Here is a 16,469-nt window from a genome sequence, read left to right as displayed (position 1 = left end):
TATAGAGCATTTTTACTTTTCAAAATTAATTAATTTAGTTTTAGTTTTCAATGTTCACTTTAATAAGATTTTGTGTTTTAAATCTTTCCCCTACTTCCTCACCCTCATTCCCAAGACACCATACAATCTGATATAGGCTACACATGTACAATCATATTAAACATATTTCCACATTAGACATGCTATGAAAGAAGAATCAGAACAAAAGGGAAACACCATGAGAAAGAAAGAAAAAGAAAATAGTATGCTTCAATCTGCATTCAGACTCCATAGTTATTTCTCTGGGTGGGTAGTATTTTCCATCATGAGTCTTTTGGAATTGGATTTGGAGTATTTTTTCAAATGACTACAGATAACTTTGATTTCTTTATCTGAAAACTGCCTGTTAATATCCTTTGACTATTTATCAGCTGAGGAATGACTTGTATTTTTATAAATTTTATAAATTTGACTCAAGTCCTCTATATATATAAAAAATGGAGTCTTTATCAGAGATACTTGTTGCAAAAAATTCCCCTAATCTGCTTTCCTTATAATGTTGGTTGTGTTGATTTTCTTTGTGCAAAACCTTTTTGATTTTAGATAATCAAAATTACCTATTGTATATTTTGTAATGCTCTCTGTGTCTTCTTTGGTTCTTATCCGTAAATCTGAAAAATAAACTATCCCCCTGATCTCTTAATTTGTTTATGGTAATACTGTTTATGTGTAAACCGTGTACCATTTTGACTTTGACATACAGTGTGATATGTTGGTCTATACCTAGGTTTTGCCACGCTGTTTTCCAGTTTTTCCATCAGGTCTTCTGAAACAATGAGCTTTTGTTCCAAAAGCTTGATCTTTGAGTTTATCACATGCTAGATTATTATGTTCATTTACTATAATGTAATTTGTGTCTAATCTATTCCACTGATCCTGCACTCTATTTCTTAGCCAGTAGTAGATTGTTGTAATGATTACCACTTTACAACACAGTGTGAAATCTGGTATGGCTGGATCACCTTCTTTCACATTTTTTTCATTGAGTCCATTGATATACTTGAGTATTTGTTCTCCCATGTGAATTTTCTTATTTTTTCTAGCTCTATAAAATAATTTTTGATAGTTTGATTGGGCACTGAATAAACAGATTAATTTAGGTAGAATTGTCATTTTTATTATACTGTTTCAACCTACCCATGAGCAATTAATGTTTTTCCGATTATTTAAATCTGACTTTATCTGTGTGAAAAGTGCTTTATTGTTGTTTTCATAGAGTTCCTGGGGATGTCTTGGCAGGTAGACTCCCAAGTGTTTTATATTATCTACAGTTATTTAAATGGAATTTCTCTTTCTATCTCTTGCTGCTGGACTTTGTTAGTGACATATAGAAATACTGATGACTTATGTGAGTTTACTTTATATCTTCCAACTTTATTAAAGTTAATAATAATTTCAAGTAGTTTTAGTTGATTCTCTAGGATTTTCTAAATGTAAGATCATATCATCTGCAAAGAGTAATACGTTTATTTCCTCATTGCCTATTCTAATTCCATCAATTTCTTTTTCTTCTCTTCTTACTATAGTTAACATTTCTAGTACAATATTAAATAATAAAGTTGATAATGGACATCCTTGTTTCACCTCTGATTGTACTGAAAAACTTGGCCCTGAAGGAGTAATTTTTGCTGACCTACCTAAGAGGGCAGAGGCTTATTCTTGGGTGGCTATGGAAACAGGGCCTCTCTGCTGACAGGCCCAAGGAGTCGGATCTGGTTGTTGACCACCCTGGGGCATTGCTTTACTACAGGTCAGCAATGGGGTCAAGGCTTCACTGATAGCTTGTGTTAAGGGTGGGGTCCTGGAGTGGAGTCTTACTGTGCTGCACAGGGTGCTTACCTTGCAAAAGGGCAGTCTCACAGGCAAAGACTTGGAATCCTGCTGCAGGCCCTCTGTGAGGCTAGCTACTACTACATGTTCCTGGGCCTTGTTCCTGAAACCCCAATGAGAAAAACATTTCCTACAATGCTAGTAAACTGCTTCTCTGTTCCTAGATCAATTCTGAGGCAGTTTTATAGTTGTTTGGAGGGGAATTTGAGAGAGTTTCAAAGGGTTCCTTCCTTACTCACCCATCTTGGCACTGGAAGTCTTGAATAAAATTATAAGAAATTATTGGATCTTAAAGAAACACCTTTCTTTAACAACAAACAGTCTTCAAATATTTTTGTTATGTACTTTACTAAGTGCTAGAGATGTAAAGAAAAGAAAATAAGACATTCATTGTCATCAGGGGCTTTCATTTGATTGGAGTGCAGGGCTTTATAATGTGCACAGATAAGTGTATATTAGGAAATTTGATGAATTCTAACAAATGAAAGGAATATCAGGATAGTTTCTTGGATAAGATAGAGCCTGAACTGAGCTTTGAAGGAAAATCAGATAGATGGAGATGAGGACACTGTCCATTCTCCAGGATGTGTAATGGCCTGGTAGAATGCAAAGACATATAAGGTAGAATATTGAATCCATGAAGGTTGAAAATGTCATTTGCTGAGAGTGTGTAGTTATTAGAAGAGAAATTCTTTGTGAGTGTGTATTTTTTAATTTATTTTATTTGTATCCTCAGTGATTAGCACTGAAACATCATAGGAGCATAATGAATACTAATTAATTGATTTTGGTGAAGTTGCAGGCTGAAAGAAAGAGGTTTTGAATATCCACTGGGGAGAATGAGATAAAGGACCAACCATGGAAGAATAAATGCAATGCTAGGCAGCAGTGAGGTTCCAACTGAAATCAATTAACATGAATTTGAATCTAGTGTATACAGTCATGAAATTTCCTCCAGTGGTGTTTAGCAACATAAGAGAAGAGGCAGTGAAGGAAATGGTTATTAATAAGCAGTGATTTGGGGAGGTCCAGGGTTCCTCCTTTTTCTAAAGTCCTCATTTCAAAGCTCGGTCTCTGGGGGTTTAACTAAATTTCTCTTCAGTCATGGCCAGATTCCCAGGCAGTTTTACAAGGAATCTAACCTAGGGTGAATTCCTGTCCACTGAATTCCACTGAAGCATGTTTGGATGGATGTAGATTCTTTGTCTGGATTGCTCAAGGCTGGGAGTGGGTGGGAGTCCTCTGGGTGTAAAGATATTCTCTTTGTCCAAGAGCTACATGATGTTATTTTCCAAGTCTCATTAGAGTGAGTCTACTTCTCTTTTGTAAAGTTCACCTCTCATTAATTGCTAAACAATCAGAATTGATTGCCATTCTTAGGAATACTCCTTCTTCCAAGGCCATATAAACTATAAGCCCAGGGCCATAAGGGAGTGTTTGACATTCAAGAGTGACACTGATCTCTTTTATTAATACAGTGCTAGCATTATTAATAAAATGATTAACTATTCAGACACTATGTTTCTCAAACTTTTAAATGTCACAGGCAGAGAAGGCAGATGTTTGGGGTTTTCCAGATTTGAGGAATGTCTGGGTATGATTGACAGAGAGACTAGGAGACAAGGGAGTTTTGAATGGAGGAGAGTAGATAATTGAACAAATTAAGTTCAGCAAGTCAATACTGTTAAGAGAAAAGTTGAGGCCAAAATAAAACTTAAAGACTAGAAGAAAAGGATTGGATTGAGAGAGTGAGGGCAGTACAAAGAATCCTATACTGGAACAGAGAACTTTGTCCCAAATCTCATGATTCCCATGGTTCATGAGCCCCTTGGTGACTTTAGGCAAATCATTAAATTTTTTTGGTCTCAATCTTTTCATCTGTAAAATTAAGCACTCAAATCAGAAAGCATCTATGTTCCCTTCCAGCTGTGAATCAATGAAAGCATGATGGAATTTAAGTTAAAATGAAGAGTAAGAATAGGTTTAGAAGTTATAAGAAAGTGAGGAAGTGGGAAGCTGGAATCAAGATGGTGGAGTAGAAAGACAGACCTGCTTTATCTAGTTCTTCCCCATAGCCCATAAAATACCTGTAAAAATGACTCTAAACAAATTCTAGAGCAGCAGAAGTCACAAAATGACAGAGTGAAAGAGACTTCCAGCCCAAGAAAGCCTGGACAGCTGACAGGAAAGGTCTATCCCACTGGGCTCAGAGGAGAGTGCAGCCCAGTAGTGGCTCCTTGGAGTGGCATGGATAGGACTGGAGCAGGATTCAGGGCACAGAATCACGGGTAGCAGCTGTGGTTCCCATATTTTTCAACTACAAACTCCAAAGACAGCTTCATAGGTCAGTGAGAAAGCCCTTTTCACCTGGGTGAGATGGGTGTGCAGTCTGGCTCCTGTCCTGGCCCCAGGACAGCAGCAGCATCCACTTTTGAATCTTTCAACCTAAAGACCCTGGGGGAATCAAGCAGCTGATCTGAGTATCTGTCCTGATTGGTGGTTCTGGGGTGAGGAGGAGTGCTGGCATGGTGGAGCTGGTAGTGGTAGTGGAGAAGGAATCCTACTTGCAGACACTGGATAGAAATGAGTGCATGTGGTTGCTCACAGAGCAGAATGCAGGCCAGGAGAGGAGTAAACTCCTTGCACTTGATTATGCCAGCTTAGAGGAACTGAGAACTACAGAAGGTTACTTTCTTGGTGAAAAGGTATTTTCTTCCATCCTTTTGGATGAGGAAGAATAAAGCATACCATCAGAAGAAGACATAAAAGTCAAGGCTTCTACACCCAAAACCTCCGAAAAAATATGCAATGGTCTCAGGCCATGGAAGAACTGAAAAAGGATTTTGAAAATCAAATAAAAGAGATGGAGGAAAAATTGGGAAGAGAAATGAGAACAATGCAAGAAATCATGAAAAGCAAGTCAACAGCTTGCCAAAGGAGACACAAAAAAATGCTGAAGAAAAAAGCACCTTTAAAAATAGACTAACCTAAATGGCAAAGGAGGTCTAAAAAGCCAATGAGAAGAATGCTTTAAAAAGCAGAATTAGTCAAATGGAAAAGGAGGTTCAAAAACTCACTAAAGAAAATAGTTCTTGAAAAAAAAAGAAAGTGGGAAAACTAGAAGGATGGGAAATCAGTGGCAGGTAGATGGTGCACAACAGATAGACACTGGGCCTGAGGTCAGGAAGACCTAAGTTCATTATCCAGCCTCAGGCACTTACCAGTTATGTGACCTTAGGCAAATCACTCTTTTATGCCTATTCTCACCCCTGGGGATTTTAATGCTAATACTGCTTTCAATTCTTGGGATTCCCAAATTGTTAACCATCCTAGTTTCTAAGGTTGGTTCCACTTCAGTCATAGGAGGCATCAGACCCCAAAACCAGCTAACATGTATATAGTACTTACTATGAACCAGACACAGTGCCAAGAAGTTTACAATTATTTTCTTATTAGAAACTCCCAACAACTCTAGGAGATAGGTGTTATTATTTTCATTGTCCAGACAAGAAAAGTGAGGCTACATACATGGTACCTGTTATTATTATGATTAGAGATTGGAATTTCAAGATTCAAGATCACTGGGGTGGAAAAATTTTATGTGATGATAAGATTTTTGGGTTCTGACCTCCCGTATGCCTCAAGTGGAATCAAACCTTAGGAATTGGGGTGATTAACAACCAAGAATTGAAAGCAATATTAGCATTAAAATCCTCAAGAGTGAGAGTAGGTATAGAAGAGAAGGGATGACTAAGTCAAGTATTGAATTGCTTGAGACATGAGGAAACATCAACTAAATGACAACAAAATTCTTCACTACACATAGATGAAGTGAACCTCAAAGGAGGAGAGCTGGCATAATGACTTCATTAGACAAAAGTTGTGTAAGTTGGATCATGGAACAGGTTGCTATTGTTTGTCCTTTGTTCTGGAAGAGAACTATGACATCATGAAGGTGCAAGTGAATTGGATCAAAGTGAGGCAGGACCCTGAAAAGTCATCAGCCTTATTTTCTCCTCCAGAGCCATCTTGCTCCAGTGGCTGCACATACCTCGGGATGACTGGAGATGGCCCCAAATGGGATGGAAGACCTTGGCCTTTTAAAGCTAAGGTCTTTGGTAGGTCACAGTTTGAGTAAGACAATGTTCATACGGTGATTAAGGCCAGGTTTTAAAAAAAGTGAATCAAAGAATGGCCTCTTTAACCTAGTCCAGAAAAAAAAAAATTCAGACTGGAAGGTAAACACCCTCAGGGTTTCTGTCCAAAAGAGAAACAATTCCTATCTACATTTATTCTGAGTAGACGAGGGCCCAAACTGTGTTGATCCTTTGTCCACTGTAAAAGGGGACAGGATGGAACGAACAATCAGTATTGGAAAATCTCTTCCAGATACAGCCAGGTTTATGTAAATGCAAGAAGATGGAAAGAATAGGAGAGGAAGTCAACTAGAACCAAGCAAAGTGTGTTAAAGATAAAAGAGAGTGAGTTTCCAGGAGTTACGGTGAAATGGCAGAACAGAGGAAAATAGTAACTGAGGAGGAACAGGATTATAATGAGTAGTAACGAGGAGGATAGGGGGTTTGTGCCTCAACAGGTGGATGAACCGAATCAGAAGCATGAGGAGAGAGTAGTAGGTGTGTTTACTAGCCATAGGAAGCACTTGGAAAGTACCAGTTGATCAGTGCCCCCATCTTCTATGGTCTTGTAATGACATTTTAATATGAAGACAACTATATAAACAGGCTGGTAGAAATTTTCTTGTTCCATGTGTGTAAAGAACAGCAGTTGAGCAGGTGCCCTGAAGCGTGGTCAGATATTTTTCAGGATCAGACAGAAAAAAAGAAGAAAAAAAGGCATAGCTTTTAAAAGCTTTAACAGGAAGCACAGACTTACTCCTTCTTAGGCAGTTGTTGATATGATAGAGACTTTGTTCCACCATCAAAAGGGGTCACTTTAGGGTAAGGTCTTGAAGATTACATGTTTACCTTATTACACCATCAAAAGGAGCCAGATGGAAGTCCTAAAAAATTATGGGTTTTATTCCCTATGATTCATACATTACCCAGAAACTTTTGGCTTCTTGGAATTCTGAAATAAATTTCCAAATTTCTTGGCAGTAACTTCAGATGCTATACTTTTCACTGGTAACATAATGCAATCCTAAGTAATAATAACCTGAATAGTGGGAGTGTTGAGATTTAGGGGTACTGTGACCCCAAAAGAGAGACATACAGGTCCTGCCTAAATGAATTCAACTTGCCTTCATTCAGCCAGAGAAAAACAAAGTTTATTAAAAATCCACCATATTGGACAAAATCTTAAGGAATCTGAACATTTGCAATGTTAATGTAAGTGGATCAGATTGAATCTGAGAACTTTCACAGAAATAAGATGGATCTTATATACAGAAAGACTAAGGGAAGAATCCAGGTTGGGCCAAGTAGTCTGGGGTGACTACAGGAGAAGTCCTAGGGAGGATCATGATGGGAGTGGTCAGTAGATTGGGATGACTAGAGTTTCGATGTCAAGAACCAAGAGAATGAAATTAAGGGTGGGAAGTAGCCTAAGGTTACCTGGAGATGACAGACAATGGACAGCTAGGCTAGGTTAAGGGTAACAGAGAATTGGGTATAGCAAAAGTGAAAGGTTTATAGCCTCAGGAAATGCCAGATAAAGTGGGAATATTCAAGTAAAGTTAAAGAACGTTCCCAGAGTCTGTAGCCAGTCATTAGAATATAGCAGCCTATGGCCTATTGGGGTGAACTAGAATCTGTAACCTTCTCATGGCAAATTTTCCTTCAAATCCCTTGCATTGCTAGTGAGTTTTAAAAAAAAGAAAAACTCTAGTTAACTCTTGGTCAGTAATTCATGATACTCATGCTGTAGATGGCATATAGGGCATATAGTCACAAGCAAGAGAAAATATATATATATATAAAATCATAAAGAGGGGTTGAGGATTAAAAATAATAGAAAAAACACCTAGAAACTAAGGTGTTACCTAATCGATCAGGCAATGTCTGAACAAAATGTAGCTTATAAGTGTCATGAATATTATTGTACCATAAGACATGACCAAAAGATCATTCCAGAGAGTTCTGTGAAATATGAACTTAGAGTGAAATGAGCAGAGCCACAAGAAAAACAATTTCAAAACACTTTACAAAGTTTGATCAAAGTAAAAATTAGTGTTGTTTCCAGAGGACTTCTAAAGTATACTGTCTATTTCCACACCAATAAGTAAGGGACTCAATAAAAAAGACACATTTTGTCCATTGCATGGATTTGTTTTTATGGATGAAGGTTATTTATTATCAGTTTATTTTAAAAATTCTTTTTGTAATTGATGGGTTGAATTGGGAGGGGAGAAAACTATAGTAATGGGAATTTTAAAAAAAAAAAAAGAAAAAAGAGGAGAGCTATTGAAACATACTTAGAGGTGAAGAGGAGAAAGAAAGAATTTTAGAGGGAAACAGACAAGGAGAACCGCTTTGGATTTATTGCATTTTTTATTAGCAAACAATGAGATTCATATTTACAAATAATTCTCTTTTATGTCCTATTTTGTTTATTTAAGATGCATTGTTAAGAATTGTTTGATTTTTTTTAGTTCAAATTTATTTTTAAGAAATAAAAAGGGATGGGATGGAGCCAAGACGGTGGAGTAAAAGCAGGGACTTGCTTGAGCTCTCCCCCAAATTCCTCCAAATACCTGTAAAAATGACTCTAAACAAATTATAGAGCTATACAACCCACAAAATGACAGAGTTAAACAAATCTCTAGCCAAACACAATCTGGAAGGGCGGCAGGAATGCTATATCATTCTGGTCTGGGAATGGAACTCAGTTGGCACAGATGGTGGTGGAGCAAGCCTCAGGGGAATGAATCACTGCTGGCTGTGGCAGTTTCGAAACTTTTCAACCCACAAATTCCAAAAACATCATAGAAGTTCAGTGGAAAAACTCTGTAGGACTGAGTGGGGGCAGGGTGAGGTACATTTGGGGTCCAGCCCCAGCCTGGGGAAGAGGAGGTGGTGGTGGTGGTAGTGGTAAGAGAACTAGCTGTTCCCACTGCTTTTGGCACACAGATTGTGGGGGATTGAGTGGCTGATACAAAACCCTTAAAACCTGGTTAAGTACACCCAACCCCACTGGAAGTAGAATCCTACCTTGACAAAGAGTTAAAAAGTCAAGTATCTGACTGGGAACATAAACACAGTGTAAAAAACTTCAGACTACAGAATCTACAGACAAAGAACAAAAAATACAACCAGAAGAAAATAAAGTCAAATTAAAAAGCCTCCAAGAAAAATTTGAATTGTTTGCAGGCCATGGAAGAGTTCAAGTTGAAAATCAAGGAAGAGAAGTAGAGGAAAAATTGGGAAGAGAATTGAGAGTGATGCAAGAAAATCATGAAAAATGAGTCAAGAACTTACTAAAGCAGACCCCCCAAAAATACTGACAAAAATAATTCCTTAAAAAAAAATTAACCCACATGGCAAAAGGAATCCCAAAAGCCAATGGGGTGAAAAATGCCTTAAAAATCAGAACTGGCCAAATGGAAAAAAGAGGTCCAAAAAGTCACTGAAGAAAATAATTCCTTCAAAATTAGAATGGAGAAAATGAAAGATAATGACTTTATGAGAAATCAATAAATTACAAAACAGAACCAAAACAATGAAAAAAATAGAAGACAATGTGAAATATCTCACTGAAAAAAATCACTGACCTGGAAAAGAGATCCAAGAGAGACAATGTAAAAATTATTGGACTACCAAAAAGCCATAATCAAAAAAAGAGCTTAGACATCATCTTTCAAGAATTTACCAAGGAAAATTGCCCTGGTGTTCTAAAACTAGAGAGTAAAATAAAAATGGAATGAATCCACCTATTGCCTCTTGATAGAGATCCCAAAGGGAAAACTCCTAGGAATATCGTAGCCAAATTCCACAGCTTCGAGGTCAAGAAGAAAATATTTCAAGCAATCAGAAAGAAACAGACCAGATACTGGGGAAATATAATCAGGACAACACAAGATCTAGCAGCTTCTACATTAAGGGTTCAAAGGACTTGGTGTATGATATTCTGGAGGTCAGAGGAGTTAGGAATGAAACCAAGAATCACCTATCCAGCAAAACTAAGTATAATACTTCAGGGGGGAAAATGGAATTTCAATGAAATAGAATGCTTCCAAGCATTCTTTCTGAAAAGATCAGAACTGAATAGAAAATTTGACTTTCAAATACAATAATCAAGAGAATCATGAAAAGGTAAACAGGAAAGGGAAACCATAAGCAACTTATTGAAGTGGAACTGTTTATAATCCTACACAGAAAGATGGTATTTGTAACTTATGAGACCTTTCTCAGTTTTAGGGTAGTTAGAGGAAAGAGAGATAGATAGATAGATAGATAGATAGATAGATAGATAGATAGATAGACAGATAGATGATAGATAGATAGATAGAGAGAGACAGATAGATGATAGATAGATAGATAGATGATAGATAGAGAGAGAGAGAGATAGACAGATAGATGATAGAGAGAGAGAGAGAGACAGATAGATGATAGATAGAGAGAGAGACAGATAGATGATAGATAGATAGATAGATAGATAGATAGATAGATAGATAGAGAGAGAGATAGACAGATAGATAGATAGATGGATGGATAGACAGATAGATAGAAGGCACAGGGTGAGTAGAATATATCTAAAAATAAAATTAAGGGGTGAGAGAGGAATATATTGGGAGAAGAAGGGGAGAGATAGAATGGAGTAAATTATCTCACATAAAAGAAGCAAGAAAAAGGTTTCATAATGGAGAGGAAGAGGGGGAAGGGAGAGGGAATGAGTGAGCTTTACTCTCATTGGATTTGGCTTAAGGAGGGAATAACATACACAACTGGGTATCTTACCCTACAGGAAAGTAAGGGAGAAGGAGATGGGGGGGGGGGATGATAGAAGGGAGGGCAGATTGGGGGAGGGGGTAGTCAGAAGTAAACACTTTAGAAAAGGGACAGAGTCAAAGGAGAAAATACAATAAGTGGGGGCCAGGATAGGATGGAGGGAAATATAGTTAGTCTTTCACATCATGATTATTATGGAGGTGTTTTTGCCTAGCAACAAATGTATAACCTACATTGAACTGCTTGCCTTCTCAATAAGGGTCGGTGAGGAGGGAATAAGTGACAGAATTTGGAACTCAAGGTTTCAAAAACAAATGTTAAAAATTGTTCTAATATGCAACTGGGAAATAAGATATACAAGCAGTGGGGGTATAGAAATTTATCTTGCCCTACAGGAAAATAAGGAGGAAGGGGAGAAGGGGGGGAGGGTAATAGAAGAGAGGGCAGACTGGGAGAAGGGGTTATCAGAATGCATGCCACCTTGTGGTGGTGGGAAGGAGAGGGATGGGGAGAAAATGTGGAACTCTAAATCTTGTGGAAATGAATGTTGAAAACTAAAACAAAAATATAAATAAATAAAAGGAGAGTTAAGTGATTTGTCCATGGTAATAAATCTAGTATGTGACCAAAGCAGAACTGGAGCTCAATTTCTTATGCTTCTAAGACCGGTATCCATGGACATTATGTCATTCATTCTTTATATAACCAGTGTACATTTGATGACCAGGTAATATTTTGGTACCTAAATTCTTATGGATATTTAAAATTATTAGTGTGCTTTTGTAAGTAAACTAAAATTACTATTAATATGACTTAACAAAAAAATAATTCATGATATCACTATATGTGCAGTGAGGGAAAGGGAATATTGATTAACCAACTACTATGTTCCAGTACTGTGTTAGACACTTTAAAATGTTATCTAATTTGATATTCTATTTTATATAACACAATAATTAAAAATTCATAGTGTAGAAAAGACAGGATTTTAACTCCAAAGGAGTGAGTCAAGCTCACTATTCGTGTATTTCTGTAACCATCTTCCATATGAATTCCTTTCACAAAATATTTGGCAAAACTCTCCAACTACAGATTAAGTCTTTCCAAGGCTGAGATTGAGATGAAGTCTGGAACAGAATCTGCCAATGATAAATCAGTACCAGAACTTCAGAAACAAGACTCTACCTAGGCAACTGCATCCAAGTCCCAGCTGGCAGCGGCAGTAGCAGCTGAGATCAATGAAGAAACAGTCAGCAAAGCAAAACCGAGTTGGAGTGAAAAGAAAGGAAAAAAGGCTAAAGACAAACTGGGACATGAATAGGTAAAAGGGATTACCAGAGTCACCCTCTGTAAATCTAAGAAAATCTTTATCCTCACCAAGCCAGATGTCTACAAGAACTTGGCCTCAGATATTTGTAGAATCTTTGGGGAAGCCAGTGTTTCAGACTTCTCTTAGTAGGCAAAACAAGCTGCTGCTGAGGGTTCAAAGTTCAGGATGGATCAATCTCAGACATTCAGAAGAATACACAAACTTCAAATGCACAAGAAGAAATCAAAGAGGAAGGGGTTAGTGAAACAGGTATGGAAGTTAAGGACATAGAATTCATCATATTCCAAAGTAAGTATATGGAAGGCAAAGGCTGTCCAAGCCCCAAGTACCAAAGCAAGATTATAAATTATAAACAAGGATATTTCTTATTTGGTGTTTCATAGGAGATTAAATGCAATATGATTTGAGATTGACATTGTTTTTCTCTGTAATATTGTAGTTTCTTGGGAGGAAAATATGAACTCTCTCAAAAACATAATGTCAAAGTGATCCTGGGCAAGTCATTGAATGTTCATGTTTCTCAAACAGCTCCCTGGGAATTATGTACATAAAGGATGTCTTCAGTTTAGAACTTATTTCCAGCCACAGAGGCATGACAGATACAACTGTTTATTCTTTTTTTTCTTTTTTATGGTTACAGGTTTTTATTGAGTTTAACTCAATGAGGAAGTTGGGGGAGCAATATGAGCAAAAGCCAAAGTCAGTGTGGTGAGTTACCTGTCATAGGCACCAAGAAAGTGAAGGAGGGTGAATTTTCTGGAAAACCTGCCTGGTAGCTCTTGAAGGAGCCAACTGCTCTACTCTGGGTTCAGTAAACCACAAGGTTACTGGGTGTTTCTCTTCATGTAGAAAGGTAGGATTGGAGGACCTGGAGGAGGGCATTTCAAATGAACTAAGAGAAGCCTACAGATTCTGACAGTAGGGGACTTTTTTGGTCATGATTCAGGTAAGTTTCTTGTAATAGTTAACTTGTAATGGAGGGAAGGCACCCCAAGGACTCATTCTGGGACCACTCTTTGGGATTTCTTCTACCTTGGTATTAAACCATCAGGGTTGTAATCTACACTAGTGGATAGTTCTCTTACCAACAAAATGCTTTATATTTGCCATAAAACTCCTTATGGGAACTATGTAGCCCACTCATATTATTTTTCTTGTTCTTTTTAGCAACTTGCAATACCAGTATAAGACTCAGGTTGGATATTTCTTGTCTTTCATTGTCACTGAATGCCTGACTCGTGAAGCAGCTAAATGGTACAGAAAATAGAGTGATGGACCTAGAGACAGGAAAAAAAAAATAGTTCAAATCCAGCCTCACATCCTTACCAGCTGTGTGACTCTTGGAAAATCACTTAACTTCTTTATGTTTCAACTTCTTCATCTATAAAATGGGGGTAGTAATAGCACCTACTTCCCAGAGCTGTTTTATTAATCAAATGGAAAAAAAATTCAAAGTATTTTGCAAACCTTAAAACAGTATATAAAAATTCTACCTATGTCATTATTCTTATTATGTTACTGTCACCAGAGTCCCAAAGTCCATCAGTTTGTAACTCTCTTCACTGGTGGAGATCAATGCCTAACACCTGTGTGATGTCTCTTGAGTCTTTCAGCTTTTTCTAGCCTCCGGCATCCAGAGATAAGACATTGGGGATTTAAATCTCTCTTCAGGACAAAGATGGGAGATAGACTTTGGAAAGAAAAAGATATGAACTTCTAGAAGAGCTGGCAATTTCTATCATGTCCCTATTCCTAAGCTTGCTACACTAGGGATTTCAGAGAATTCCTTTGGATGAGATCTGGGACTCTGGGTGTGTGTGTGTGTGTGTGTGTGTGTGTGTGTGTGTGTGTGTGTGTGTGTGTGTGTGTGTGTGTGTGTGTGTGTCCATCTCTCTGTGTCTTTTTCTGCCTTTCACTGTCTCTGTTTCTCTCTGTCTCTCTCATTTCTATCTTTGTGTCTTTCTCTGTCTCCATCTTTCTGTCTCTGTCTATCTCTGCGTTTCTGTCTTTCTCTCTTTGTCTCTCTCTGTCTGTCTCTATCAATCTAAGACATCTTGTTCCCAGAGGGAGAGTCCTATTAAGAAATAGAAATCAGGAATTAAGCTTGAAACTCAAAAACACATTTCTAAGACCAATAATATTTTAAAAAGCAGATAAATATAATTCTGCTCCAGTATCTTTTCTTTGTCTGAGAAGCAGAGAGGCCTCAACTTCCTGCTTCCCCTCCTGGCAGCAATTATTCTCCTTTGGATAAGAATGAGGGGAGAAGATTCTAGAGATGTCTACTCCTGTCTCACTGAAAGTCATATAAGACAATACATTGAAAAAGCTTTGGTGCTACATCACCATCACCATCATCATCATCATTATCATTTCTACTTCTAGTCATGCATAACCTTGATAATGTCTTTTATGGAGCTTCTTTCGCACATCAGCTTTAGTAGCATGCTGTGGCCTACTTAGGACCAGGATGTGGCTGCTGCACATGCTACAGCTCCTTGTCTGTCCTTCTTCTAAACGAGGACCATGGCATCAGGAAGGTGAGGTCATGACTTGCAAGTGAATTGCATTTAAGCAAGGGAGGTCTGTGCAAAGTCATCAGCCTCATGTTTCCTCCAGTCATCTGGGTCCAGTGACAAAATATAGATCAGTATGACTAGAGATGGCCCCCACAGCTTCTTGGAGCCCCTAGTTGAGAGTTGGGCAAAAGGTGGCCACCGATGGTTAATAAGAAGCCCTAAAGAGGTCTCAGCAAGCCCTCACACCAGAGGTGGTAGTCCTCCCTGGACAACCCATACACATAGCATGTGCAGCAGCCACACTCCAGCAAAACTATCTCGACAAATGGGCTAAACCAAGTTAAGTATAACTGACAAGTCTCAAACCCATCAGTGACATAGGGGTCTGTCTACTCTAACCACTACTCTGGTGGAATGGGCAGATGAGAACAATTTATTGAAAAGGCCATGAAGGCAGCTGAAGCAGGTACTGTCAAGCACTTAGAGCTTGATCAGACGTCAAAGACACTAAAGTCATTCATTGCATCCTTGGTCATTGCCAGTCATCCGGATTTTTCCTGTGCCACTGGATTTTGATGACTGGAACAAAGTGAGGCTGACAATTGTGTGTAACTCTTCTTCACTTAAATCCAATTTATGCATAAGTCAAGACATCACCCCATGATGTCATCAGTCCTCTTCAAAACAAAGGATAAACAACATTTAGGCCAATCTTGTGTCTTTCTTTTGGCTTTGGATTATTTGAAATTTTAATTCTTTGAATGCTATCAGGTTTTACAATTTGTAGCCTGACAAATTGAAAGGAAATATTCTACTTTTGAGATGGGCTGAATATTATATTGCATAGAGAGCTCATGCTGGACTTAGGAAGACCTACATTCAAGTCGTGCTTTTGACATATATTGGCTGTGTTTAACAAATATTATCTCATTGGGTCCTCACAACAACCCCAGGAGGTAGGTGCTATTATGATTATCACTGAGATTTTGCAACCTCAGGAAGAATGAGGTTGTTGAAGATTCTTTTCCATAATATAATCCAAGCTTATTACCTCCTCCTACTTAATTCTGGAGTTAGTCCAGAATTTTATTTGCAGCCCTTGTCTCAAACCATCTACTTTGATTATGTGAAGTTTTAGGATACAGCAGAGAAGAACCTTCTACAAAATTAGATGTAAAGCTGAGACAATCATCCAGGTAAATTAAGGAAAAAACCTATAAAATTTGGTCACTTTTTATGTTTTATACCAAATACAATTTTCAAATTTTTTTCATGATATTTTAAAGTTTTTTTATGTTTCTACCTTAATTAAAAATTCACTATAATAATTTTAAGCTCTGTGCATATATATGTACATATATTATATACATATAGGTGTGCATATATGCATCTTTATGAAATTACACATACGTACATATACACAGTTACTCAAGACATTAAACCAGTTCAGACCTGCTCTGTCCACAATATTTGATCTCATTGATTATCGACTGTGTTTGCTTCCACAAGGCATAGTAATGTATTTTCATTTATTTTCATACCTTTAAAAACTACTTTTTAAAGTTTTCATGAGAAATAAAAAGTTGGTTCAGTTCCAATATAATTTAGAAATGTCAAAGTAGCTTTCTCAGAAGTGCTAAGTATCTATCATATTGGTTCAGCTGAATCTGGATTATTTGGCTTTAAATAATCTTTCATGTGTTGTAGAAACAAGACAGTTAACAATCCTGTTACCAGGACCTGAAAGAACATTAGAATTTCTTTTCATTTGGTTTCATGAAACACCTGGTGTCACTGTTACAGAAATGCCAAACATATTAGATTTGAAAAAAAATATTACTTTCA

At 37.5% G+C, this 16,469-nt stretch overlaps 1 pseudogene; it reads left to right on the top strand.

The window, feature by feature from the left end:
- Positions 1–11,895: 11,895 nt before the first annotated feature.
- On the top strand, positions 11,896–12,756 carry LOC140507977 (nascent polypeptide-associated complex subunit alpha pseudogene; annotated as a pseudogene).
- Positions 12,757–16,469: the final 3,713 nt, after the last annotated feature.

This window comes from Notamacropus eugenii, chromosome 5 (genome assembly GCF_028372415.1).
Source record: "Notamacropus eugenii isolate mMacEug1 chromosome 5, mMacEug1.pri_v2, whole genome shotgun sequence".
Classification (NCBI taxonomy): domain Eukaryota; kingdom Metazoa; phylum Chordata; class Mammalia; order Diprotodontia; family Macropodidae; genus Notamacropus; species Notamacropus eugenii.
This window is presented reverse-complemented; position numbering and strand designations above follow the sequence as displayed.